Below are 26,460 nucleotides of genomic sequence, written 5' to 3' on the forward strand. Positions count from 1 at the left end.
TTCATCATCATCATCATCAGCATTGAGTAATACTAGCAACCATTCTCATGCTAAGTTGGCTGAATGCATGTCACTTGCACACCGTGTTACTGAAAAGGACAGATGCAGAAGTCTTCAACTTAGGTCACTGTGATTGAGATTTTCTGGGTTCAGGGGTTCCTTAGCTAATGGGGTCATGTTCTTAGAGCAAATGGTTAAATGTCTTGTGTGACATAAAGAATGTAGGAGATTGAGGAGAGCCTTAGGAAAATAATGATGCATTGTGGCTTAGGCACAATCCTAACACTGTTCAGCTGCTAATAGTCATTACTGGTTTTATAGGTTCATCAGTGCTTTATTTCATTCTGCTCGATTGAGCAAGACACTCTTTTGACCAGAACCTTTAGGTAAGCAGACTAGTTCACTTTGTTCAGTGGAAAAGATTTTCTGTGGGAAATATTGACCCCTACAGACCAAGTGATGCATTCCAACTAAAGTGTGTAGAAATGTGTGGTATAATAATGTTTGTATTGTTTGTTAGCTTAATAATAGACAGAAACGATTCGTGTATGACTGGTTTCAGCTAAAAATCTTTTTTAATTTGGTTTTATTGGTTTTTCAATGAGAAATACATACAAGTACACTCTCTGTTTTTGAGCAACATAGACATTATTGAATCATACGTTTGCAGCAGAGCATTAGCGTATCCTCAGCTCAACAGTAACATACCTCAGCCATACTCAACTTGTCCAGTAAAACTGGTCACTTCTTGAATTTCATTTCCAGTGTTACCATGATACAATGTTATAGTAATAATAATAATAATAATAATAAATAATAAAATGTTATGCACATTCATACAACTAGGATCTTCACCTGGTTTGTAGACCCTCTATTGTCCGGTGGGTGCCCTCAGCTTGGGTATAGCAGTGTGACTCTCGTAAAGTGGCTCGGTTACAGGTATCTATTGTCCCCCCCAGACAGCTGGCCCCACTTCTTGTTTATCCCCCCACCTCATGGGGGTCGAGTTCCTGGTGGATCTGAGATGGCCTCTAGCATCTTGGCCCACTCAATCAAGTCATCTTTTTGCTTTCAATTCCTCCTTTCTTGCAGCCTGTGTGACTGACTATTCCACAGCCGCTCATTCTGGTACGTGATGGATCCAGGCTTCCCTGGGGAGTGGTCTTTATCTCACCCAGGGTGTGGCAATGCACCTCTGGTCAGTATAGTAAAAAAAAAACTTTGTCCTCATACACTCCCTCTTCCCTTCTGGTGGTAGAACTGCCTGCTACATATTTGTCCATTGTGTGAGCTACCTCCAACCACAAAGCACTTATGATATGGCAGTGCCAGACTACATGAAGGAAACCTGTTCTGTCCATACCACACCTCCCTCAACTCTCTGGTGCAGTTCGGTACATTTTATGTAGTTTCACTGGGGTGTAGTATGCCATGTGAATGTTATTGTACTACTGTATTAATTTGGAGCGTGCATAGCTGTACACAGTCTGCATGCCCTGGCACGCCACCATCCGTTCTTTGTCAATAAACTCTGTTTAGTCTCACCACCTGCTCCGGACTTTCAAAATTGTTGCTGGTTTGTCTGCCCTCAATGAGCGGTATAAGTGAGAGAAGGTGGCAGGGCCAGCAGCACAGTCATCGTGTGCGACTGCAATGGGACCTCCCGCAAAGATTTCCCTTTGGCTCTGTGGGCCAACTTTGAGCACTGGAGAAATATTTCTATGTTAATTAATCTAGAAGGCCATCAACTGTGTTTTTTGCAATTAATCTAGAAGGCCATCTGGGCCTTCTCGAATGAGATAAATCTGTGAAATGCATGTGACTCAGCCGTGGCCCGTGCAGGTAAGAGCGGTGGGGCAGGGTTAGGGGGAAATTCGACAGACGTTCATGAGGGAAAATTAAATAAATAAGTCAATCAATCAATCAATCAATCATGACATTTGTATAGCGCACTACTCAACCGGGGGGTCTCAAGGCGCTGGGGGAGGGAAGTTTGGCCGTGGTTCCGGCGTAGAGGGCATTCCCGTAGTCCAGTCGGCTGGTGACGAGTGCCTGGGTGACCGTCTTCCTGGTTTCAGTGGGGATCCAACGGAAGATCTTTCGGAGCATGCGCAGGGTGTTGAAGCATCATGACGATACGGTGTTGACTTGTCTGGTCATCGAGAGGGAGGAGTCCAGGAAGATGCCCAGGTTACGTGCGTGGTCTGTTGGCTTGGGAGTGGAGCCCAGGGCGGCGGGCCACCAGGAGTCGTCGCAGGCAGAGGGACATGGTCCCAGGATGAGAACTTCCGTCTTGTCTGAGTTCAGTTTCAGACGTCTGTTCTTCATCCATTCGTCGACGTCTTTCATCCCCTCGTGTAGGCTGGTTCTGGCGGAGGCTGGGTCGTTGGTGAGGGAGAGGATCAGCTGGGTGTTGTCTGCATAGGAGATGATGTTCAGGTTGTGTTGGCGTGCGATGGCTGCGAGGGGGCTCATGTATATGTTGATGAGGGTGGGGCTGAGTGAAGATCCTTGTGGTACGCCGCAGATGACTTCGGTGGCCTCGGATCTGAATGGGGGGAGGCGGACTCTCTAGGTTCTTTTGCAATTTTCTCTCGTTGTTATCTGTCGAAACCCCGCCCCACCGCGTTTACCTACATGGGCCGCGGCTGGTGTGACTATGCGTAAATTGTGTAATATTCCAGATTGGCATGTCTAGTGAGAAGGCTGGTAATTTTTGTATTTTTGTAACCACACTTTCCCAAATATAACAGACATGTCGTATCATGTAAGGAAGATGAGGTTAGGCCCTACGTATCTTCATTAGCAGAGTGGAAAGTGGCTTGTCCGCATTAGAGCAGTTAATGTTTTGGTTCTTCTAGTTGTTCCCATCATCCAGCCAGTGGACCGCGTGTTACAAGTGGGCCTCTTTGTAGTACAGTTCCATATCAGGAAACTCCAACCATTCTTGCTCCAATATCCCTTTAAGCATGCCAAATTTAACTCTGCTCTTTTTGCTGCCTGTATAAGGTCTGCCAATAATTAACTGAGAACACAACTTCTGTCTTGGAATGATGTAGGTGGCCCCAAGTAAGACATACAGACATCTGGGAAGGAGTACCATTTCGCCACTGCAACTCTGCCCATTTCAGCTTAACATTTTTTAATGAACACTTGACAGTAGAACAAAAATAGGGGAGGAAGAGATTGCGTATACTTTTTGTACTCTTACATCTCACTGTTTACATGAGGTTGTACAGCAGTTCTCTGAAGATAGGAAAAGTTAAAAGATTTGTTATAACACAAAGCTGATTTACTCTACAGGATCAACTGCCCCGGTAAGTGTAAATAGAACGCCTAGATTGGAGAAACAGTTAATATGGACTTCATATTATGCTTACTGATATTCATATAACCTCCACTGGCTCCCCGTTTAGAAGCCAGTGATCTTCAAGATGCTCACCGACGCCTACAAATGCCTCCACAACACCGGACCCAAATATCTCAATGATAGAATCTCCTTCCATGCACCCAAGAGGAACCTACGTTCCACCAACCTCGCCCTCGCCGAACCCCCGCACATCCGCAGAGCAAGAACAAGTGGAAGAACCTTCTCCTACATCATTGCTGGAACGAGCTCCCGATCAACATTAGACACCCTGCACATCTTCAGGAAAACCCTGGCTCTTCAACTGACCGGAGCTGCTCCCCCCCAGCGTCTTGAGACCCTCATAGGGGAATAGAGTGCTTTAAAAATTCCCCGATTGACTGATATTTGCAATCAATTTAATAGAAGATAAAAATAGTGCTTAATTTGAACCAGTGGTTGCCGGTAGTGGTCCCCCGCCCTCATTTTTGGGGACCAGCACTTCTTTTTCTGCATTAGCCATTTACCTCGAGCTAGAGAGGGAAAACATAAATCTAAAAGACTGAGGGAAACAAAGACAGAAACCCCATCACAAGGGGAGAAAACAGGAACCTGCATGAGTTAGATAAATGGGCAAGAAGTGTCTGGAAGTGGGTGAAAAAGACAAGAGGTGGATATGACAGACTCTCCTGGAGAACCTTCGCGAGGGTCTACAATCTGAAGACCACCGATCCTGGCACTATGCATAGATTATTCCCCAATTGCATGACACACTCAGTTGTTGGTCGGGGATCATCTCTGACTGCCACACTACTTATGAGTGGACCCAGATACTCCTATGAGCGCTTTCAATTGTTGTGATATTCACTCTGTCACACATGGTGTAGGAAACTGGGTTTTTGTCGCAGTACTCCCCCACTTTTTGCCGCCTGGTATTTGATGCAACTTGGCTAAACCTATTGGACCCTCGTAAATAGTACCCTTGAACCTAGGACCTGAGGTACTAAAGAGGGTTCCTAAGAGCGGCAGCATGAATTGGGCCACCCTCAGGGACCCCCCCCACCAATCACATGCAAGACTGCCATTGAAGGCTACGTGTCTCGGTGCGGAAAAAAGTGAGAACATGACATGTCACACATCGCTGTGTGCCATGCCCCTTACACTGTTAATGTTATGTTATGTTAAAATGGCTTTTATAGAGCGCACGGCTACTCAAAAAGAGTGTCCCGGCGCTTTTATTTAGGGTAGGCTGCAGTATACTAACATAACACATTAAAAGAAAAAGTGTCACAAACAGAAGGAAGCAACAAGCAAAATAGGCCTACTGGGTGAACAACCAGGTTTTGAGGTCCTTTCTAAAAGCTAGCAAGCTGGTGGCTCCCCGAAGTGTAAGAGGCAGAGAGTTCCACAGCTGTGGCGCCAGTAGTCCAAAGGAGCGACCTCCCAAGCGCGCTCTCTTCACTCGCGGGACGGTCGCCAAAAACAGGGATTCTGACCTCAGAGAACGAGCCGGTCGGTAGAAGGCAAGTCTCCTTTGGAGGTACTATGCTCCCGTCGCATGGAGGGCCTTGTATGTCAGGGTCAAAGCCTTAAAGGCGATCCGCTTGCGGATTGGAAGCCAATGCAGGGTCTGGAGCAAGCCCGCGGCACTAGCGCGTCTATTCAATCCAAAAATCGCTCTCGCCGCAGCATTCTGCACAACTTGGAGCCGCTGTAGCAGGTACTCTGGCAGGCCCAGGTACAGAACGTTTGAATAATCTAGCCTAGAGCCTATCAGGGCCTGCACAGTCAGCTTCCTGTGCTCCTCCGATAAGAGGGGAAGAAACCTCCATAGCATCCTAAGGAGGCCGAAGCAAATGCCAGACACCCCCAGGATCTGGGACTTCATGGTCAACCCCTTGTCCATCTTGACCCCCAAGTTCTTAGCCATTTGAGATGTTTGAGATGAACAAGTTGGGGGGAACATATTGGTAAGCCACCAAGCCTGCCAATCTGGCTCCGTGTCACACCCAAAGAAAAGTACCTCGGACTTATCGGGATTGCACTTGAGGCTGTTCAGTTGAAACCATTGAAACACCGCCCCAAGGCAATCCCGGATACTCTCCCCATCAAAGTCTCCTCCTCTCTTGCACGAGAAGAGGAGCTGGGTGTCGTCTGCATAGGATACGATCCGGGCCCCAAACGACTCCGCCAACGCCGCCAAAGGGGTCATGAAGATATTAAAGAGGGTCGGGCTCAAGATAGAGCCCTGAGGGACCCCAACTCCCAGAGGCGGCATCAGGGCGGAATCTGGCGAGGCCCAGACCGTTTGCCGGCGGTCAGCTAGAAAGGAGGAAAACCAGCTGAATACCGTCCCCCGTAGTCCTATCTCATAGAGTCTTGTGAGAAGACTGTCATGGGGGACGGTGTCGAAAGCCGCCGACAAATCCAGCATCACCAGCATGGCTTTGCCCCCAGTATCCAAAACCCCTTTGATAGTTTCTGAGACCTCGAGGAGCGCAGTCTCCGTGCTGAGATTTGGGCGAAAGCCCGACTGGGTGGCATGCAGAATCTCATTCGACTCTAGAAAATTGGACAGCACCGTCTGCACGTGCTTTTCAACAATTTTCGTAAGAGCCGGCAGCAGAGAGATAGGCCGGTAGTTGACTGGGGCCTTTGGGTCCAGACCAGGCTTTTTGAGCAGCGGGATGACCATTGCCTGCTTCCAAGCTTGCGGAACCACTCCCTGGCTCAACGAGAGATTCAGTAGCGGGTTAGCCAATGGATTAACCACCTCGGCCAATTTCGCCAGAATTTTAGCAGGGCATGGGTCCAAAGGCGAGCCCGATTTCAAATTGCCCATAAGTGCTAAAGAGGCGGGCGCAGATATAGGTGGAAATACGCCCAGCGTCAAGCCTGGCGAAGCCGGGGGCGATCGATTGGCCTCAGAATTAATTCGCTCCGCGGGTACAGCCGATGGAAAGGAATCCTGTATAAGTTGGATCTTGCTAGTAAAAAAAACTAGCAAGATCAGAGGCCCAAGAGTCAGAGGGTCTCTCCTCAGAGATGTTAGTCCGTGGAGATATAAATTCTCTAACTATAGAGAAGATCTCCTTGCAGGAGTTGGAGGCAGCTTCTATCTTCCCTGCCAGATAGGCTTTCTTACCCAGGCGAATGTCCTGGTGATACTCCTTAACCGCGCTCTTATAGATCAACTTAGCCTCCAAGTCATATTTTACCCGCCAGGCTCTTTCAGCTACCTTGCACTGCTGCCGCCTGGCCGACAGTGCTGCGGTGAACCAAGGGGCGGAGACTCGTTTGGGAGTAAGACGGGGGGCCAGTTCTGGGGCAAGATCGTTAAGCCTGTCAGAAAGCCATACCTGCAAGGACTCCAGATCCTTCGTCAGGTCGCCAGAGAGGGGACAGGGATGATCCAGGGCAGCCTGAGCCAGCATCTCAGGGGTCACTCGATGGTACGCCCTATGGGTGCGACCATGCTGCTGTGGGGCGGCAACAGCCGATTTAACTGTGCCTTTGATCGAAAATTTAGCCAGCAAATGGTCTGACCATAGTACCGGGATAATCTCAAGGACCTCGAGAGGGGAAGTCGAGAAAACCTGGTCAAGAGTGTGCCCCTTGTCATGCGTCGGCCCCTGCAGATAAGGGAGCAATCCCAGCGGTGCCATAGCCTCTGAGATTTTAATAGCGGCCGCGTCAGATGGATCATCCATCCGGAAGTTGAAATCCCCGGCCACGATGCAGTGTTCTGCTTTCAGGGCCAGTCCCAGTAAGACGGAGTCAAGATCTTCAAAGAACGTTCCGGGTGGGCCAGGCGGTCTATAGACCAATAATCCCTTGACTGATTGATGCGGAGCCAAAGCGATAAAAAAAGCGAGGGACTCCGAGCCACGAATATCCTCCACTGGCAAGATAGTACAAGCCATGCCTTTCTTCACCACCAGTGCCACTCCACCGCCCCTTCCCTTAGCTCTGTCCTTCCTGAAGACGTTATAGTCAGGCGGAATAGCCATAGCGACGTCTGGATTCGAATGTTCTCCCCACCATGTCTCGGTGAGCATAAGACACAGTGGCTTAGCCGTGTCAAGAAGCTCAAAGATGTCTTGTGCATGTCTGCACGCCGATCTGGTGTTTAGTAGCATGCAGAGATATCCCACACTGGCGATGTTATTGCCAGGGGAACAAGGCAGAGCACGGGAGGGACGCCAGCCGCAACCAGGGCAGATGGACTTACCACGGTGACGCCCAGGAAAGACAGTACAGCAACCACTGGAAGCAGTGAGGAGAGCGCGGAGCTCCCCAGCAGTATATCGCCGCGCGAGTGGTCCTGTATGGCACATGCTGGATGGTCGAGCCTGCCCCGCCGCCCGAGCGCCTCCGGGACCGCTGACGGGCGCAGACGGGCAGGACTCTGGCTTGACTCCGGCGCGAGTCAGGCGCTACCGTTGCGCGTCACCTGTGGTCGTGATAAGCGCTAGAGCGCTCAACAAGTGGCACAGTCGACACTAGCCACCCCCAAGATGGCGGCCACACGCCAAAACGAAGGCAGTAATATCACAAATCCGCTCAAAACGCGGTGAGGGGCCCGATTTAAAGTGCAAGTGTGTGGGCACTACCAGAACAGTTAAAAACAGGGTAAAATAGAAATTAAAACAAAAGTAAATAGAAAAACTGTATTTTTTAAAATGACCAGCGCTGCAGCCTACAATTACAGCAGCATAGCGCGCGTGCGTGCTGTTACCTTATCCAAGGTCGAGCTGAAGAAATGCTCGCCTTAAGTAGGGCTCACCTGTGGTCGTGATAAGCGCTAGAGCGTTCAACAAGTGGCACAGTCGACACTAGCCACCCCCAAGATGGCGGCCACGCGCCAAAACGAAGGCAGTAATATCACAAATCCGCCCAAAACGCGGTGAGGGGCCCGATTTAAAGTGCAAGTGTGTGGGCACTACCAGAACAGTTAAAAACAGGGTAAAATAGAAATTAAAACAAAAGTAAATAGAAAAACGGTATTTTTTAAAATGACCAGCGCTGCCGCCTACAATTACAGCAGCATAGCGCGCGTGCGTGCTGTTACCTTATCCAAGGTCGAGCTGAAGAAATGCTCGCCTTAAGTAGGGCTCACCTGTGGTCGTGATAAGCGCTAGAGCGCTCAACAAGTGGCACAGTCGACACTAGCCACCCCCAAGATGGCGGCCACGCGCCAAAACGAAGGCAGTAATATCACAAATCCGCTGAAAACGCGGTGAGGGGCCCGATTTAAAGTGCAAGTGTGTGGGCACTACCAGAACAGTTAAAAACAGGGTAAAATAGAAATTAAAACAAAAGTAAATAGAAAAACGGTATTTTTTAAAATGACCAGCGCTGCAGCCTACAATTACAGCAGCATAGCGCGCGTGCGTGCTGTTACCTTATCCAAGGTCGAGCTGAAGAAATGCTCGCCTTAAGTAGGGCTCACCTGTGGTCGTGATAAGCGCTAGAGCGCTCAACAAGTGGCACAGACGACACTAGCCACCCCCAAGATGGCGGCCACGCGCCAAAACGAAGGCAGTAATATCACAAATCCGCTCAAAACGCGGTGAGGGGCCCGATTTAAAGTGCAAGTGTGTGGGCACTACCAGAACAGTTAAAAACACTGCAACTACTATTTGTAAGTCACCCCTACAGCAGGCCTAACAGCCCTTACTTAGGGTGCTGAATATTACATTTGAGGGTATACCTTTATGAGCAGATATGCCCCTATGCTGGTCAGTCCTATTATTGTCAGCACAAGTGACCAAGTAAGCCTTCTTAAGACACGTGCTGGACACTAGTGAAAACGAATTTCCCAGCTACATAATGTCTTCACTGAAACTAGAGATGTTTGGTCAAACATCTCGAAATTGATAAATCCACACTGTTGCCAATGTCAGTGTTACCAATACATGCACCCAGAGGGGACCTTAGAGGCGCCCTCTGAAAACCTAATAGCCTCTGGTGTGCTTGCTGACTGGTTTCTGCCACCATCCCTAACCAGAGGCCTCTTGGCACCTGGACAGGTGGGAAAATTAGCTAGTCAGGTAGGCAACTCACCTCCAGGCTAGTACCACCCCTAAGGTGGGCTACTGTGAGGTGGAAACAATTTTTCAGAAATGGTCATCTTTGTGATGGCATACTTAGGAATTCTGGGACAGGGTTATGCTCATTTCCCACAGGAAGTGATCATATAGGGGGTTCAGTGAGCCCAAGGGTCAGTAGCCCATTGTCTACACCCTGCTCTCCCCTAACACCCCTAAATAAAGGGGCAGATTTACAAGCCCCTTGCAGGCGACAATCTACCATTCATTGAACAATTAATGGAATTCATAGCTGACAATGTGGATTCAATGCAGCCCTAAATCTACTTGGGAGACTTTAACCTTCATTGGTCAAATCCTAACAACCAAGCTGTAGCATGCTTCAACTCCTTCTTGAACGATCACAATTTGGTTCAACATTGTGACCAACCTACCCACAGTAAGGGGGAAATTCTTGACCTCATCATCTCCAAAGGTCATTCTATCACTTTGAACTCCATCATACCCTGCGACTGGTCTGACCATCTCGTCATTTCCTTCCATATCAACTTGGAGGTATCTCAGATTAAACATCAAACTAATAAACCAAAGATCTGGAGAAGAGACCTCAGAGACATCAACACAGCTGACCTAGCAACACACTCTAAGTGTGCCCTCTCTCTCCAAAGAGACTCCAAAGTACATGCACTTACAAATTTCTATAACTCTTCTATTTTTAGCACCATAGACGATATTTCTCCACTCCAGCAAAAAAATGCACCCTCAAAAATATCTAAACCTTGGTTCAATAGCAACCTACGTTCGCAGCGTCGCAATCTTAGTGTCTTAGAGCGCTCCTGGAGATCCACTCCTTCAGTGGTCCATCTAAAAAAACTTAGATCAGCTAGAAGCTCTTATAACTAACAAATCAAGACAGCCAAGGCGGAATATTTCAGATCCCAACTTAACCAAGCTACCAACCAACCCAAGAAACTGTTCGAACTGGTTAAACAACAATCTTTCAGAGCCCCGAACCTCAGATCCGGAAGTCTGTCCTCCCTCATGTTTTGACTTGGCTGACTTTTTCACTGAGAAAACTAGACTAATGAACATTGATCTAGAAACCAGGAGGTCTCTATAAACATCCAACGGACCTGCACCCTCCCTGTCCACACCAGACAAGACTGCTCCACTTAGCAGAGGTATCAAGCACAACACTTCTTGGGACACCTTCACCATCTTAAATGAAAAGGAAATCAATAAGGTCCTTCGGGGTATCAACCCATCTAATCACTTCAATGACCCTTTACCACCCACCTTCTTTAAAGCAATTAAAGATTCTATCTCCCCCAGCTGGACAAATCTCGTCAATGCCTACCTCTCACAGGGTACCATCCCAGACTTTCTAAAAGAGGCCCAGGTAACACCTATTTAAAAAAAAAACTACAGCAGATAGTACAGATCTTAACAACTACCGCCCCATCTCCAGTATCCCCACACTAGCCAAACTCTTGGAAAATATGTCCAATCTGAATTATGTGCACACATCGAGAACTTCCATCTCCTGGACCAACACCAATCGGGCTTTCGTAGTGGGCACAGCACTGAATCGACTCTCACTCATGTCATGGATGACATCATAATAATGCTTCACAGAAATGAATCTTGCCTCCTTGTCCTTCACGACCTTTCCTCTGCCTTTGACACTGTCAATCACAACAACCTCTTAGATATTATGGAGCAAAGGATGGGCCTCTCTGGGCAGCTGCTGCAATGGTTTTCGTCCTTCCTCCAGCACAGACCCCAAAGAGTTAAGGCGAACCACTCTCTCTCCCACCCATCCCCAGTCACCATGGGTGTTCCACAAGGATCCTCCTTATCTCCCATTCTCTTCAATTTGTTTCTGGAACCATTAGCTGATGTACTAAAATCCTTGGACATTCGATTCCATATGTATGCAGACGACACACAACTCTACCTGAAAATCTCCTCCACAGACAACATCACTTCATTCAACTCCACCCTACTAACTACTCAAACTTGGTTAACAGAGAACCACCTCCTGCTAAACACCACCAAAACAGAATTTCTCCTCATCTCTCCCCCGAAACACACTCCCAATATTGACCTATGATGAACCAACTCACAGCTTTCAACTGCTCCCCCGCATTATTGACTCCGCTAAATCGCTAGGAATCACATTGGACAAACACCTGAATATAAAGACCCATATCAGCAACGTAAGCAAGGGAGCTAACCACCTTCTGAGAACTCTCAGGAACCTCAAACCTTTCTTATCTCAAGCCAACTTCAAGCAGGTGGTCCACGCGCTTGTTCTACCGAGGCTTAACTATGGCAGTGCTACTTTATGCAGCCTCCCCAAATACACTTTGGCTCCGCTAAAGACTTCATTGAACGCTGCGGCCAGACTGATTACGGGCACCAAGCGAAATATCCACATCTCTCAGGTCCTAAAATCTCTAAACTGGCTGCCCTACGAAGCTAGAATTCAACTAAAGATTGCACGCACAAAGCCCTTCACTTCAAAACCCCGAATTACATGGCGCAAAAGTTAAAACTATCCAGAGGGGGGAGACCGTCAAGGAGTGCTAATTCCTTCAGGGGCGGCCTTAGGCATGTGCAAGCTGTGCACCTGCACAGGGCCACCAAACCCCAGGGGCCACCACGCCAATATATATCCTTAATATAATAATCCTCTGAGGATGGATACATATTTGCGTGGTGGCCCCTGGCAGGGATTTGGCAGCCTCTGGCTCTGTTCTACTTCCAAATACCCTGCCCCCCCCCCCCCCCCCCTCTTCACTGGCCTCCTCGCAACACCCCGCACGGACCCCCTCTTCCGGCGCCCCCTACCTACACTCCCTGCCCAGGGCCACCATGAGCCTAGAGCCGCCCCTGATTCCTTCCTCCTTAAACCCCAGATCTTCGCAAAAAGAGAACTTGTCAACGAAAGTTCTTGGGATCTGCTCCAAAAATTTGGAACTCTCTTCCACCGGAAATCCGGAGAATCTCCTCCAAGGTTGCTTTCAAACGGGAAGCAAAAAGATTCCTCATGAACAAATTCCTACCTTCATAAGAAGAGCGATTGTCAGCTCTTAGCGCTTCGGACACACTTCTAGAATGGATGTCACTTTGGTATTTTTCTATTGTATTTGCTTGTTATGTTTTCAATGCCTAGCACATTATATGCCTAGCCAAGGCCTATATTGGTTTTTCTTGTGCACAATATTTGCATTGCCTATGTATATTCCCTATTTGACTCTCGTACTGATGTTACCTCATTCCCTCAATTTGTAAAGCGCTCTGATATCTTTCGGGATCGAGTTCGCGCTATATAAAACGTTATAAATAAATAAATGGGAAAAATTATGCAAAAGTGTTGCAAGGTGCTTGTGAATATGCCCCTCAGTATTTAGGGAAGTACCTTAACACTAAAGAAGCAGATCCTGATGACCCAAGAAGAGAAAGGACACTGAAGAGCCACAAAAGCCAAGAAGAGGGAAGAAGCAGCTGACCTGGTACCAACCCTGCCTGCATTCCACTTCAAAAATTATGTCAAAGTTGACTCGTCCTGCAGCAGTGACTCCAGAAACTTGGGAGGACTGCCTGTCTTTAAAAAAGACTGAGGACGTCCCATAAACAGTGGACCTGGTGTGAAGAAACTCCAAAAGAGAAGACTCTTGGGTCTCCAGAACCACCAAAACCCGACAGCTGAAGTCACATCTCCGCCTGAGTGAAAGTGGGCCACTGGTGCTAACAAGGTTCCCCAGCCCTCCAGAGTTTGAGTCAATCATGGATTCTACTCTCCTGGACTCCCTGACGTCGCAGCCTCTGCACATAGTCCCTCTCAACTGTGACTGCTCCGATGAGGAAAAAACAGATGCCTAAGGACGTCCCTGTACCAATCGCCCGAGGGCCTTGGAGAAGAGGACCAAAGGTGTTCCCCCATCCCGAGCATCGCAAGGTCTGAGCCCACTTGCTGGTTCAGCCCAACCGGCTTTCTAGCCAGAACCTGCAGCCTCTTTTTACAGGGACCGATCCCCATTGAAACACATTAAGGTTCTGATGCTGATACCAGTAGCTTCCAGCCCACCAGCAACGCTCCGGATATTATTCCAGTATGCCACGGATTCCACTAATTTAAGGGACCGCTAGCCTCTAACAGTACTAACCTGATTGGGCATACTTACCAGGATTGCGGTGCTACTCCCCACCCATTGTGGAAGCTGTTAATTACATCCACATTACCTCTTACTGGATGGCGACAATCATTCGCTTCAGGTGCATCATTGTTCTTACCAGGCATAGCATAATTGTATTGTCCTGATGATGATCCCTTTGTATTTCTGAGCGCGGGATCAAAACGTCGACATTTTAAGTAGCCATACAGTGATACCAATTTGTATTAAGTGCTGTAGAGTCTACTCTGGTAAACACTTGCTAACACTGATCTAAAAAGTGTCCAGCTTGCTCAGCTCTTCTCTGCCTGGAAACTCCCTTTTCCTTCTCTTTCTCATAAAACTATCCTTTTACTGTGTTTCCCCGTCCCGAGTCAAAACACAGGATTGTGCTCTTTATTTCTGAAATGTTATTGAAGCACTAAGGGCCAGATGTAGGTCGGTCGGTAACGGCCGAAAATCGGTATTTTCGGCCAATACCGACCGGTATACATGATTTGGCATGTAGGGGCACAATTTTACAGAATCGGTAACTTTACCGATTCGGTAAAGTTACCGATTCTGTAAAATACCGAATCGGTATTTTTACCAAATCGGTAAATCTCTGATGTAGGTGGGACTCTTCTGAGTCCCAAAGGCCCTACAAAATCGGTATTTTACCACACAATCCTATTGTGTGGTAAAATACCGATTTCAGGTGTGCATGCACATGTGTGCATGCACACCTAGCCATGTGACAGACAGACATGCCCTTAGGGCATGTCTGTGTGCCACATGGCGCACATGCCTATTTGTGGGGTGCCAGAGGGTGTCAAAGTGAAGCTTTGAAGCCCATAGGAATCAATGGGAAATACCGATTCTGTATTTACAGAATCGGTAAATACCGAATGTTACAGAATCGGTATTTCCACATTTAGAAATACCTACATGTCCACCACATTGATTTACCGATTTTCAATTACCGAATCGGTAAAATTCGGTAATTAAAAATCGGTAAATCAATTTTACCTACATCGGGCCCTAAATTCTTCTATTGCTATGATAATAAATTCCTTGTCCGGCTGGACTTGGATAAATATAGAGCAGCCTATCATGGTTTCGCTATTGTTGTATATCCTTGAAACTGCTTTGGACCTTTGTTTTTCTCAAGCTGATTTCCACCCTGCACCCGACAGCCATCGTGCTGCTGGTGGTGTACTGCTGGTGCTGCCTCAGACCTTGCCCACCACTAACCTTAACTCCTGGAGATTGGCCATATAATTCGATGTACTGTACTAGTTTGCAGAACTTGTTCTTCCTTCCATAGGATAACATTGCAGAACTCAGAAATTGCACTGTCTCCACTTTTTAAAGAGAGAAGAATTTATATTTAGAAACATACTTACCTGAAAAAATTTTCTCTGGTGCCTAAACATATATAAAGGTACTTGGTATTTTTATAAATTAGTGTCGATCTCCTTCTTGAGTTGTGTGTGTCATTTATTATTCATTGTGTGCATTTGCAAATGTCTTAAACTCTTCTGTGTTAAGCCTAAGGTGGCTCGACAGCACTACCTCCTAATGGAGCACTTTGGATTGCATAGCAAGCCCCTGTCCACTAAAGGAGCACCTGGACTCTTTACACAGTATATCGACTTATTGATATATCACATAAAGAGCCAGCTTATACACATGGTGTGTGTGGGAACGTTATGTTTATTATGGTTGTGATCAGTGTTGCTCTATTACATACTTGGCATTTGTCATTGTCGCCAAAATCTAGACACATTAATTTCTAATCCCCCACTTTGTCAGTGGTATGAAAGCTCTACATTGTTTTAACATTTGAAACATTCACAATGCCATGTTATTTGGTACTGTGTTACAGTAGTCGAACTGTTTATGTTGATCAACATGCTATGATGGTCTGTTTAGTGACTTTATAAATGATAAAATGGCAATAAAAGACATTTTTTTTGAAAGAGGTAGGAGGTGGATTTAGGGCTATTTAGCCCTGGTATTTGGCACGCCGACATTCAATTTTACCAACCTTACGATCCTAAGCGGAGGTTTCGGCAAAGGCACTCTTTCTTTTATAACCACTGGATAAAAATAATTGCTTTTTTTGTTATTTTACACTCTTGCCATTATCAGTGCATGTGGACAAACTTATTTGGAGAACACTACTACTTAACAGCAGAGCTGATATATTTATCTAAATATATTTTCAAATACATATTTATATAAACCAAATATAAAAACTTCTGAGGAGTAACACCATTAATTTCTCTCAGGGACTCGGTGCGAACAAATTTGTTGGAATTTAAAATTGCAAACAAATAGAACATGTCTACTCTAAAAAAGTTAGAGCTCGCTCATGCAGAGGAGATTATGTCTAAAGGTCCAAATAGTGATGGAATATATCGCTCTTTAATTAATGCAAGGGTACTTTAGGCTCGCCAGTTTAAAGAAAAAGCAACAGCTGCCTATAACAAAAACCGTCTGAACCAATATGAGTATGGCGATCCAGTAAGCAAGATATTGGCTTACCAAGTTGCAGCTAAAAGGGCTAAAACTCGCATTGATTCACTTAGGGGTAGAGATGGTCAGTTATACAATTCTGATAAGCCAAAATTAGATCAGTTTTCTCAATTTTACGGTGAGTTGTATACTCAAGATGCTCAAATAGATGCCACTTTGGTGGAAGCATATTTCCGACTTGGTGGTCTCTATTCTTTAAGCTTAGAGGCATCTGAAAATCTTAAACAAGATATTACTGAAGAGGAAATTACAATTGCAATAGCCTCATTACCATCGAGTAAGGCCGCTGGGGATGAAGCTCTGCCAGTAGAGTTTTATAAAACTTAAAAAAATTCTATCCTCCAACTATTCTGTGTGGTTATCAGTCAGATTGGTGAATGTGTCGCGGCCCCTAAATCTTGAGACTGGACGAAAATTGTATTTTTCCTCAAAAAAGGGAAGACTGCGGACGAATGCAGGTCTTATCGCCCAATTTCTCTTATTATTTCAGATGCTAAAATCTTTGCCAACATTTTAGCCAATCCTCTTGCTCCTTATATTTCAGAACTGGTATCTGAACACCAACACGGATTCATAATCGGTAGGGATACTACAGCACATGTCAATAAAGTCATAACAGTCTTTCACATTTCCAATAATACCTCTAGCAAGTTGGGAATGATTCTTTTCGACGCTGAAAAAGCATTAGACAGGGTGGTATGGGACGCACTGTGGAAGGTTCTGATCAACAACGGATTGCCCGACTGATTTATGAATTGGATTCAGGCTCTATATATAAAACAACAAGCTAAATTGATTTACGCTAACTTGTACTCTGCTACATTCCCAATTCAATGTTGCACAAGACAAGGGTGCCCACTCTCCCCCTTGATCTTTGCCTTATATATAGAGCCATTTATTCAAGCTTTAAATCGGAATGTCCGTATCATTCCATTAAGTAACAGCACTCACTGTATTAAAACTATCGCTTATGCGGACGACATTGTTATATTTACATCTGATCCAGAAACCGCATTAAGTATAATACAGGAAGAGGCGGGTATTTTTGCCGCCTACTCGGGCTATAAATTGAACGCACATAAAGCACAGGTCCTACATAATTTAGAATCCACAATACCTGTCACTGGCGTCTGCCGGATTGCAACATATCTGGGAGTTCGGACTTCGGATCACTTTCAAAATAGACCAAATCTGGAAATATAACTATGAAACAGTTATCAAGAAATTTAAGAGTTAGAATAACTTGCCTATAACTATCCTAGGCAGAGTTAATATAGTCAAAATGATTATACTACCTAAGTTTCTATATTTATTTCGGGCAATCCCTTTAAGGGTACCTAACTATTTTTTTCAAAAATTAGAAGGTGCGATTAGCAGCTTTATATGGAGTTATAAACCGCCACGTCGGGCGCTACACTCCCTTACATTTCCTTATAAGTTAGGAGGTTTACAACTGCCTGATTTTAAACTTTATATTTGGGCAGCATTCACTGGGCGTTTGCAAAGTTTGCTAATTGATAAACATCCATATCAGGGTCTTCTTATGGCCTTTGGTACAGACTCTAAGATGTTTCTATTTAGGGTTAAGGACCCCAACTATTACAAAAGAGTCCGATTCAAGACTATCAGGGATATGGTCCGCATATGGAATGACATTTTAAACTATTCAAAGATTTCCATTGAAGACATCATTAATCATGAATACTTTAATTTGTGGAATAATCTATATCTCCCGGATATATTCCATGACTCTACAGCATGTGGCTGGCCAAGATGTGGGATAGAAAGATTGGCTCAGTTGTTTGAGCATAGTGGTCTTTTAACTTTTTTGGACTTACAATGATCTTTTGAACTTCCCTTACAGTCGTTCTTTAAATATTTACGAATCCGAGACTATCTTCTTAAACGGCAATCCTTTCAGAACCCATGCTCTCATCCATTACTGTCTCACTATTTAAATCCTTCCCTTAAAGCTAGAATAAGTTCTATCTATTTGCAGTCGTCCGATTTAAGGGAATCAGATATTAGTCATTTAGCTAGTAAATGGAGTCGGAAATTCAGAACAATCACTGATGTATCAGAAATTAAATTTGCATTAGATACTTTGGAGAGTTCTGTATACTCTGTCAGCCTGAAACTGCAACAGTTTCGAACAATATGCATGTTATATTATACACCGGAGAAAATCAATAGGTGGCAACAACCTCTACGAAGATCTACTACTGAGGTTTGGGACAAGACATGCTGCCCTAAATGTGGTCAGAGGGCAGCAGATATTCTCCATATGTTCCATACATGTCCTAGTCTACCAGACTTCTGGGAGCGGGTTACGTATTTTGCTGGCCAATGTCTTGGATCAGATTTGTTTTTTACTACTAAGAAGGTCTTTCAGGGGACTAAGAAACATGATAATATTGCTATAATGCGCTTTCTGACTATTGTATTAGCAAGTGCCCGTCTGTGTATTGCGAGGGAATGGATCAGTCCTAAACCTCCTACTCTTTCAGAAATGCTCACTCTTTTGTCAGATATATATGAAAAAGAGCGTGCATTGGCTAAAACAAGATCCATACGCTCAATGCTCAGACTCAAACAAATATGGAAATATTTTAAGTATCAATAGGGGTATCTAGTATTCACTTATATTTTCAATGTATGTACTTAAATGTAATTCTACTCTTATTATGTTCCTTAATGCTGAATCTGAAGGAATTATCTCTGGTTTCTTTTTTGTTTGTCTTGCTTTGTTTGTCTTCCGTATATGATTTTATTGTACCCTTCTGTCAATAAATAATAAAACATTTTTTTTTAAATGGAACGTCGTATTTCTCTTAGTATATTAGTTCCATTGTTTAACATGCAGTTCTTAATTCATAAAATAATCAGTGCCAGGGCTCAAGATATTTCTCAGGAGGCCACTGCTGCTCGTCCCACTAACGGTCCCTGACAGAGCTAACAAATACCATTAACCAGTTTTCTGTTGCAAAGGATCTTTCTAGAAACCTCTCACACTATCATTTACAGTGACTTTTGTGCCTATTTACTATGGTTTGTGTCGCTCTTGTAACGTGGTGGAAGAGCGGCACAAACCTTATGTTATGTTATGTTATGTTATGTTAAAGGATTTTGATACCGCGCTCATACACCAATTGGTTTCTTGGCGCTCGAAGACAGTGGGCTAGGGCACAGGGGGTGTGGACAGCTAACCGTGGGCAAGACGGAACAAATGAGTTTTTAAAGATTTGCGGAAGGAGGGATAGTCAGGGATGAGCCGAATGGGGAGGGGAAGGGAGTTCCAAGTAGATGGGGCAAGGAAGGAGAAGCCAGCACCACCGTGCTTCTTGCGTCTGAACCTAGGAGTGACCAACAGATTGTGGGCAGAGGATCTAAGGTTCGGGGAGGGATATAAAGGTGTAGGCAAAGAGAAATAAAAGCAGGAGCGGAGACAAAAAGAGATTTGAAAACGGTGCAGCCAAGTTTGAAGATGCATCGTTGCGCAACAGGGAGCCAGTGCAGAGTTTTTAACAGAGGGGTGCCATGTTGATGTTTTGGTTGCTGAAAAATTAATCTGGCAGCCTGGTTTTGCACCAGTTGAAGCCGTTGAAGATGGTAGGCTGGAATCCCCACGTATAGACAGTTGGCATAGTCTAAACGTGAGGTAACCAAGGCCAGTGTGGTAAATATTTAATTTACTCTCTTAATTTCTATGCAGGTAAGTACTTAATCAATAATAACTCAATCAGAAAGAAGGAGGCAGAGTCCGTGGTGTTAGAGTTCTTAGGGGTTTTATTCCTTAAAAAGGAATGGTCATAGTTTAGCTATCATGTTCCCGCAACCACACAGGGTTCAGGAAGGGATAGAAGAGTGCGCACCACACTTTATTGACAGTACATAGCTTATATACTTAATTCATTGTCATAGAAAAACATGTGGTGGGCGTAACAGCTGAGAGAAGACAAGATAACAGTAACCACGTGTTAGCAATACGTAATCAGAAGGCGTGAACTAGGCGTGAACTAGAGGTGTGTGCTAGAAACGTCACCAGGTAGGTGTCACAGAAGGGGTGGCACTAACAGAAATGTTGCAATGTCAGCAGAAATCGGAAACTTGGATGCGCGCGCAGCTGCATGACGTGTGATTGACGTGTAACTGGAGGGTGCAGGAAACTTGACATTTACACTGACGGAAAGAGACAGAAGTCTGGCATGTCAGATCAACTTGTACTTCTATCATATCTGATATCTGATGTTTGGGAACCATACTATCTGGAGGGAAAGGTCTCTGGGGCAGAAGCTATTCTATACTGACTGTGAGTGCGTGTATAAGCGCCTGAGTGTCTACATGAGAAGCGTGGGGGCATGGGCCTTCCATGGGAGCATGGTAACGGAGGCTATGAATTACTTGCACGGAGACAGGTTGGCCCTTTGCTCTACAGATGAGGGAGATGTTTACTGAAGCTAGCAGGCAGGAATGTATTTTCGAGGAGCAGAACAGATAACTCGAAGGTTATAGTCAGTCTTGGCAGGCAGCAGGCTGAGCTGAGCACGGTGGGCCGCGCTAGAAGTAAGTCAGAGTTCACGGATACAGAGGCAGCCTGGGCTGAGGTTTTTAGAGTCAGAAGCCAGAAAAATGGCTCGATGGCAGAAATTCAGGGCCTACATTGCCAGAGCTGAAAAATGTGTAAGGTACACTACAAAAAGACGTTGGCATAGCATACTTAGGAACGGACTATTCAACCCATTCAGGGTGGGTCTGAAAGAGGACATGTTAACGTTGGACGCAAATGTATTTGCGTCTTCGTAGCTGGCACAGGAGGGAAGTTACATGCACTTTAAGCTGGTATATGGAGTCGGTGGGGTACACGCTAGGGAACACAATCTTGACCATAAAATTTATATTTCCTCATTCCCTCCTTGTTCCCTACGGACCCTTCATGATATATCGATCCTCATGAATCGATCAGTTTGTTCTTGTAACATCATTTGCTCTTCTTTCTTTCTTTCACGTTTTGAGAGTAAACTAGAATGTTCAATGCATGATGTGGCACACAGTCCACAAATCGCTGGCCCACACTGTAGGCACAGGCAGCAACCGAATACTAGGACTAGGCCAATGCCTAGGAAGGATAGGATCTTCCATCCCCAAGCGGTTAACGTTGTCCAGAACCAACCGGACCAAGTCCAGGTGCCTGGATTCTGATGTATCAGATTTGCAATTTTATGAAGACGTGTAATAGCTTGATATACAGATGGTGCGTTTTGGGGAATGAAAATACAGCAACTTGACCCGATGACCTTACAGGCTCCACCTCTATCTGCCAAGATGACGTCAATAACAAGACGATTCTGAAGAACAACAACCCGCATGGCGGACTGCTCTTCTGTTAAGTTACCTAAAGCGGAGGCAGTTTCATTCACTACTGCTTCAAGGGTTCTAGTTAATCTGCGTATCAGTTTACTATTTTGGACGGGACCTAAAAAGAAAAAGAATCCTTTATTAAAATCAGTGTACTGTTCCCATGCTGTTTCTGTATAGTCGACAAGTGAGATATCTCTTCTGAGTCTATTCTTTACTAGATTTGTATTTCTGTGATAGTCAGGAGGAGCTAGAAAAACAGGTGGCAGAAGGAATGCAATGTAACAGGTACCATCCCAATCTGGAGGTAAGCGTATGTATGCGGTATGACCACAAACAAAATAGGAATGACGGGTAGCTTTAAAAGAAGACTTGCCTTGATCACTGAATTCGACCACAATAGTACATTTACTATGGCCTAAGTGTACTGAACCTTTCTTGCGGACACATAATTCACCAGTGACTGGTAGTACTGACATAGCGGGCAGAACTGGAGCAGATTCGGATTCAACTGTAAGGATCATAAGGTTAATTGTGTAATTACCTAGTCCATAAACTTCGTTTTCTAGATCAGTTCCTATTCTAATGGGGAGTCCCTTCTTGTCAGGATAACAGGCATTAAGCAGAACTAAGTTCAAGTTTCCCCAAACCCAGCTCCCTTTGAAAACAGCAATATCAGGATCTACGGAATTTATTATTCTAAACCAGGCACCACAGGAGCCATTGTGAGTGAACGGGTACGGAAAGAGGGGCAGAGCTCCCTTGTATTTCTGGTAGGGAGGGAGTCGGCCACATATCCAGCAGTTGGTAGCATTGTTAGTCTGATGGGAATGATGTAACATACTAATGAATGTGTTGTTGCGCAGCGCAAGTCTGACAAGGATAAGAGCCTCTGGGGACAGGTACCTTCGGATCTTCCCGATCCTGCGAAGATGGAAAAAGCAGGCCGAGGTAACATCATTGATGTGCGGCCGCATCGAAAGGTCACTGGAGATGACAACACCTAGGCTCTTCACGGAGTCAACTGGGCAGGGGGGGTCCGAGGGCAGGGGGCCAGAAGTTGGAAGTCCAAGGATGAGGGGGCCCGCCTATCAGGACCAGCTCTGTCTTGCTAGGGTTGAGCTTCAGCTGGCTGAAGTTCATCCACTCGTAGATGGAGAGCATGGTGGTTTGGAAATTAGAGCAGGAAAGAGGAGAAGAGTCAATAGGAAAGATAAGTTGTAAGTCATCTGCATAATTAAAAGTGGTAACAGAAGAGTGACGGAGGGAGACCAGAAGAGGCTGCATATAAAGATTAAACAGGAGGGGGGATAAAGCAGAACCCTGGGGGACACCGCAAGAAAGTGAAGTGGAAGGGGCAGAAAAGGAGGATAGGTGAACAGATTGGGTCCGGAGTTGGAGAAAGGACACAATCCAAGACAGGGCCAGGCCCGATATCCCAGCATTTCTGACACGGTCGACCAAGATGTCGTGGTCGACCGTGTCGAAAGCGGCCGAAAGATCAAGTAGCACCAGGGCCTGGGCCAAGTTCTTGTCCGCCCCCTGTCTCAGCGTGTCCATAACCGCTGTCACCACTGCCTCCGTAGAATGGGAGGGTCTGAAACCAGCCTGTTGGTCATTGAGGAAATGAGTCTCCTCGATGAAAGAGCTCAGGCAGCGGGTGACATAGGTTTCCAGGACCTTCCCCAGATATGGGAGAAGGGAGATAGGTCGGTAGTTACCCAGTACCGCAGGATCGGAACCGGGTTTTTTCAGAATAGGTACCACCACAGCGCTTTTGAAGGCATTGGGGACAGAGCCTGTGGAAAGTGACCGGTTTAAGAGGTCCAGAGGAGGGTCGGGACATGACATGAAGGCATCTCTAAGGATTTGGGGGGGACAGCAATCCTTGGGGGAGCCTGAGCCCACAGCCGAGAGTAGTGAGCGGAAGGTGTCTAAAGAAATCGGGGGAAAAACATTCAGGGAGTGGGGGTTCAGAGGAGGAAGGGCGCTGATGTGAGACATAGTGGTGGGGGGAATATTGTTTTTGATTGTGGCAATTTTATCAATGAAAAAAGAATTGAGGGAGTCGCACAAGGCTTGTGATGGCTGAGGCTGAGGTGTTACACGGTCAGGAAGAGAAAGTTCAGCGACAATTGAGAAGATTTCTTTAGTCTTAGAGGCAGAGTTAATTACTTTTTGGGAGAAATAAGCAGATTTGGCTAGGATGATGGATTTTTTATAAGATTTAAGTAAGTCGATGTAGACAGACTTCAACGAGGGATCATAGTTACGCCTCCATCGGCGCTCAGACTGACGAAGAAGGAGTTTGCTGGCCTTGAGTTGGTCAGTGAACCAGCGCTGAGCGTCGTGGGGCCGCTTCGATTTAATGGATTTAGCTGGAGCGACTGCGTCACTGGCTTGAGACAGCCATAGGTCCATTGCGGCTGCTTGGGAGTTCAGGTCGGAGTGGCTAGGGGGTAGGGTGGAAGCAAGGGTCGAGTGGAACAGAGAAATATCAGCGTGCTTCCAATTGCGTGCAGAGAAGTTGGAGGTTGGAGGGGGGCGGGTGGGTGCAATGATTTGTAGGGAAAAAGAAATGAAAAAGTGGTCGGACCAGGTACAAGGGTACACCAGAGGAGAGGAAATGTCCAGATTAGTGGTCCACGCCTGATCCAGGGTATGGCCCTTGATGTGAGTCGGAGCTGAGATGTGTTGGGAAAGATTTAGGCCAGATAGAAAACCAGAAAATTCAAGTGACACGGAGGATTCAGAAGGATCAGATGGCCAGTAATTAAAATCACCAATGATCAGGATCCTAGCGGAGTTAATGGTTAGTTGCGAAATAAGATCACTGAACAAAGATGGGAAAGAGGGCATGTTAACAGGGGGACGGTACACTAAGACACAAATGAAGGAGTGTTTGGGAGAGGAAAATTTCAACATAAGAATATCAGAATTCAATATAGGGGTGGTTGTTAAAGAAGTGAATTGCAGGTTGGAGAGAATGATGGCAGCAACTCCCCCACCCGGTCTACCAGAGGTCCTGTTGGAATGGAGGATATAGTAGCCCGGGGGTATTGCGGCCAAGATGTCAGGGTAGGAGTCCGCATGTAGCCAAGTTTCAACGAGGAGCAGGATGTCAATGTTGCCAGCCTCGAGAAGTTGGAAGACCTCAAACTGATGTTTGGGAAGAGAGCGGGTGTTCAGGTACACGACAGAGATAGAGCGCGTACCAGAGGAGCTAGGCCTAGGAAGTGTGGGAGTGGTAGAGTTGGGGGGGAGGGAAGTAGAGGGAGCAGCCGGAGGGATGCTAGGTGAGAGAGGGGAGAGAATACCATGAGTCCGGGCGATGGCAATCATGTGAGGGGGAGGTGGAGCACGGGAAAAACATGAACGAAGTTCCAAGGAGGTGTAAGTAATGCGTTGAGCAGCATGCATGGCCCCTAGCCCCGGTCGGCCGCGGACGGGCGCAGACGGGCTCGACTTAAGCGCGACTTCGGCGCGAAGTCGGCGCTCCCGCTGCGCTCGTCCGCTGTGCGTCCTCCAGGTTGCCATTTATGCTAGTCGACGTTAACCACTAGCCCGCTCACCTGCACGGTGGAGAGGCAGGGCGGAAGTGGTGCAAAGCCGGAAGTGGCGCTCGTGCAGGGACCCTCCGCGCAAACGGCACTCTGCCGGGGCGGACCGGGGTCTAGAGCGGGAGAAATGAGGTAAGCAGCAGCTCAAATAGTACAGGTTTAGATGCGGGCGCGATGCAGCAAAAGAACAAGTACAAGTTTAAAAATGACAGCCAGCTCGTAATCAGCTGGAATGCAAGTTAAAATGATTCACCGGCAGCGCTGGTACACGCCCGTGGCCCGTAGCCACGATTGTCGACCTGCGAGGCCAAAAGCTGAGCAAGATATGGAAGAAAGCTCTGCAACCACTAGCCCGCTCACCTGCACGGTGGAGAGGCAGGGCGGAAGTGGTGCAAAGCCGGAAGTGGCGCTCGTGCAGGGACCCTCCGCGCAAACGGCCCTCTGCCGGAGCGGACCGGGAACCTTAAGTTTATGTATAACCGGGAGAGGATCTGGTGTAATGGCCTGAGCTGCCGACTTCAGCTAGGTTTGAGTATCCACCTCAAGATCCTGTGATTCTGTGCAAATCACTTAAGCTCCCTGTGCCTATAATTTATCGACTTGAAACCCTCTCGAGTGATTTGCCGCACTTTATATATCCTTCATTGATTGATTGATATGACTGCAGTTCGAAGATCGAGGGGAATCAATTCAGCTCCCATGGACTTTTACAACATTGTTGCTGGTGGTGGTATAGGGAGTGTCACAAAGTATTAAAATAAAGCTCTTCAGGGATACTGTTGGCTCCTGATGTCTTTCAACTTTGTAGATGTTTCAGTGCTGTATTCCACACTTCTAACATATTTCCTCTTCCAGCAGCTCTCTTTCGAATATTAACTACCTTTTCATGGGGAGATCTTGGAGGGACTCATCCAATTTGGTCTACCAATGGTGTGTAGATAAATGCCCAAAAGATTAATGGTATTCAATCTCCAGAAGAAATTCAAAGGTAAAATATTCAAAGGCGAAAGCAAGTTAGAAAGAGTGAGAAGTTTGATTATGAGAATTATTTATGGGGAAATATCAAAAAGTGCAGCTCTATTACAGCACAGAGGTTTGTACATAACCAAATTTGTTAGGTACTAACTATATCAACCTATTTCACCCATTCTCAAGATTCATAGAGCCCAAGCAGTAAGTGCAGCCATTCATGGCTCAGAACTATGGGGACATTGTGAAGTATCTAGCTTAGAGAAGGCAGAATATGCCTTTATAAGATCAGTACTGTCTCTCCCGCAGAACACTCATTGGCTCCCTACAAAACTAGATTTGGATGTAAAATCCGTAACCGGTTTTGTGAGCTTGAGACCAACCCTGTATCGGGGCTACTGTGGACTAATAGAGACTAAGGGCCCGATTATGAGTTTGGCACAAAGGCGCTAGCTCCGCTGCGCCAAACCCACGCAAGCATC

This window comes from Lissotriton vulgaris, chromosome 2_2 (genome assembly GCF_964263255.1).
Source record: "Lissotriton vulgaris chromosome 2_2, aLisVul1.2, whole genome shotgun sequence".
Taxonomy (NCBI): domain Eukaryota; kingdom Metazoa; phylum Chordata; class Amphibia; order Caudata; family Salamandridae; genus Lissotriton; species Lissotriton vulgaris.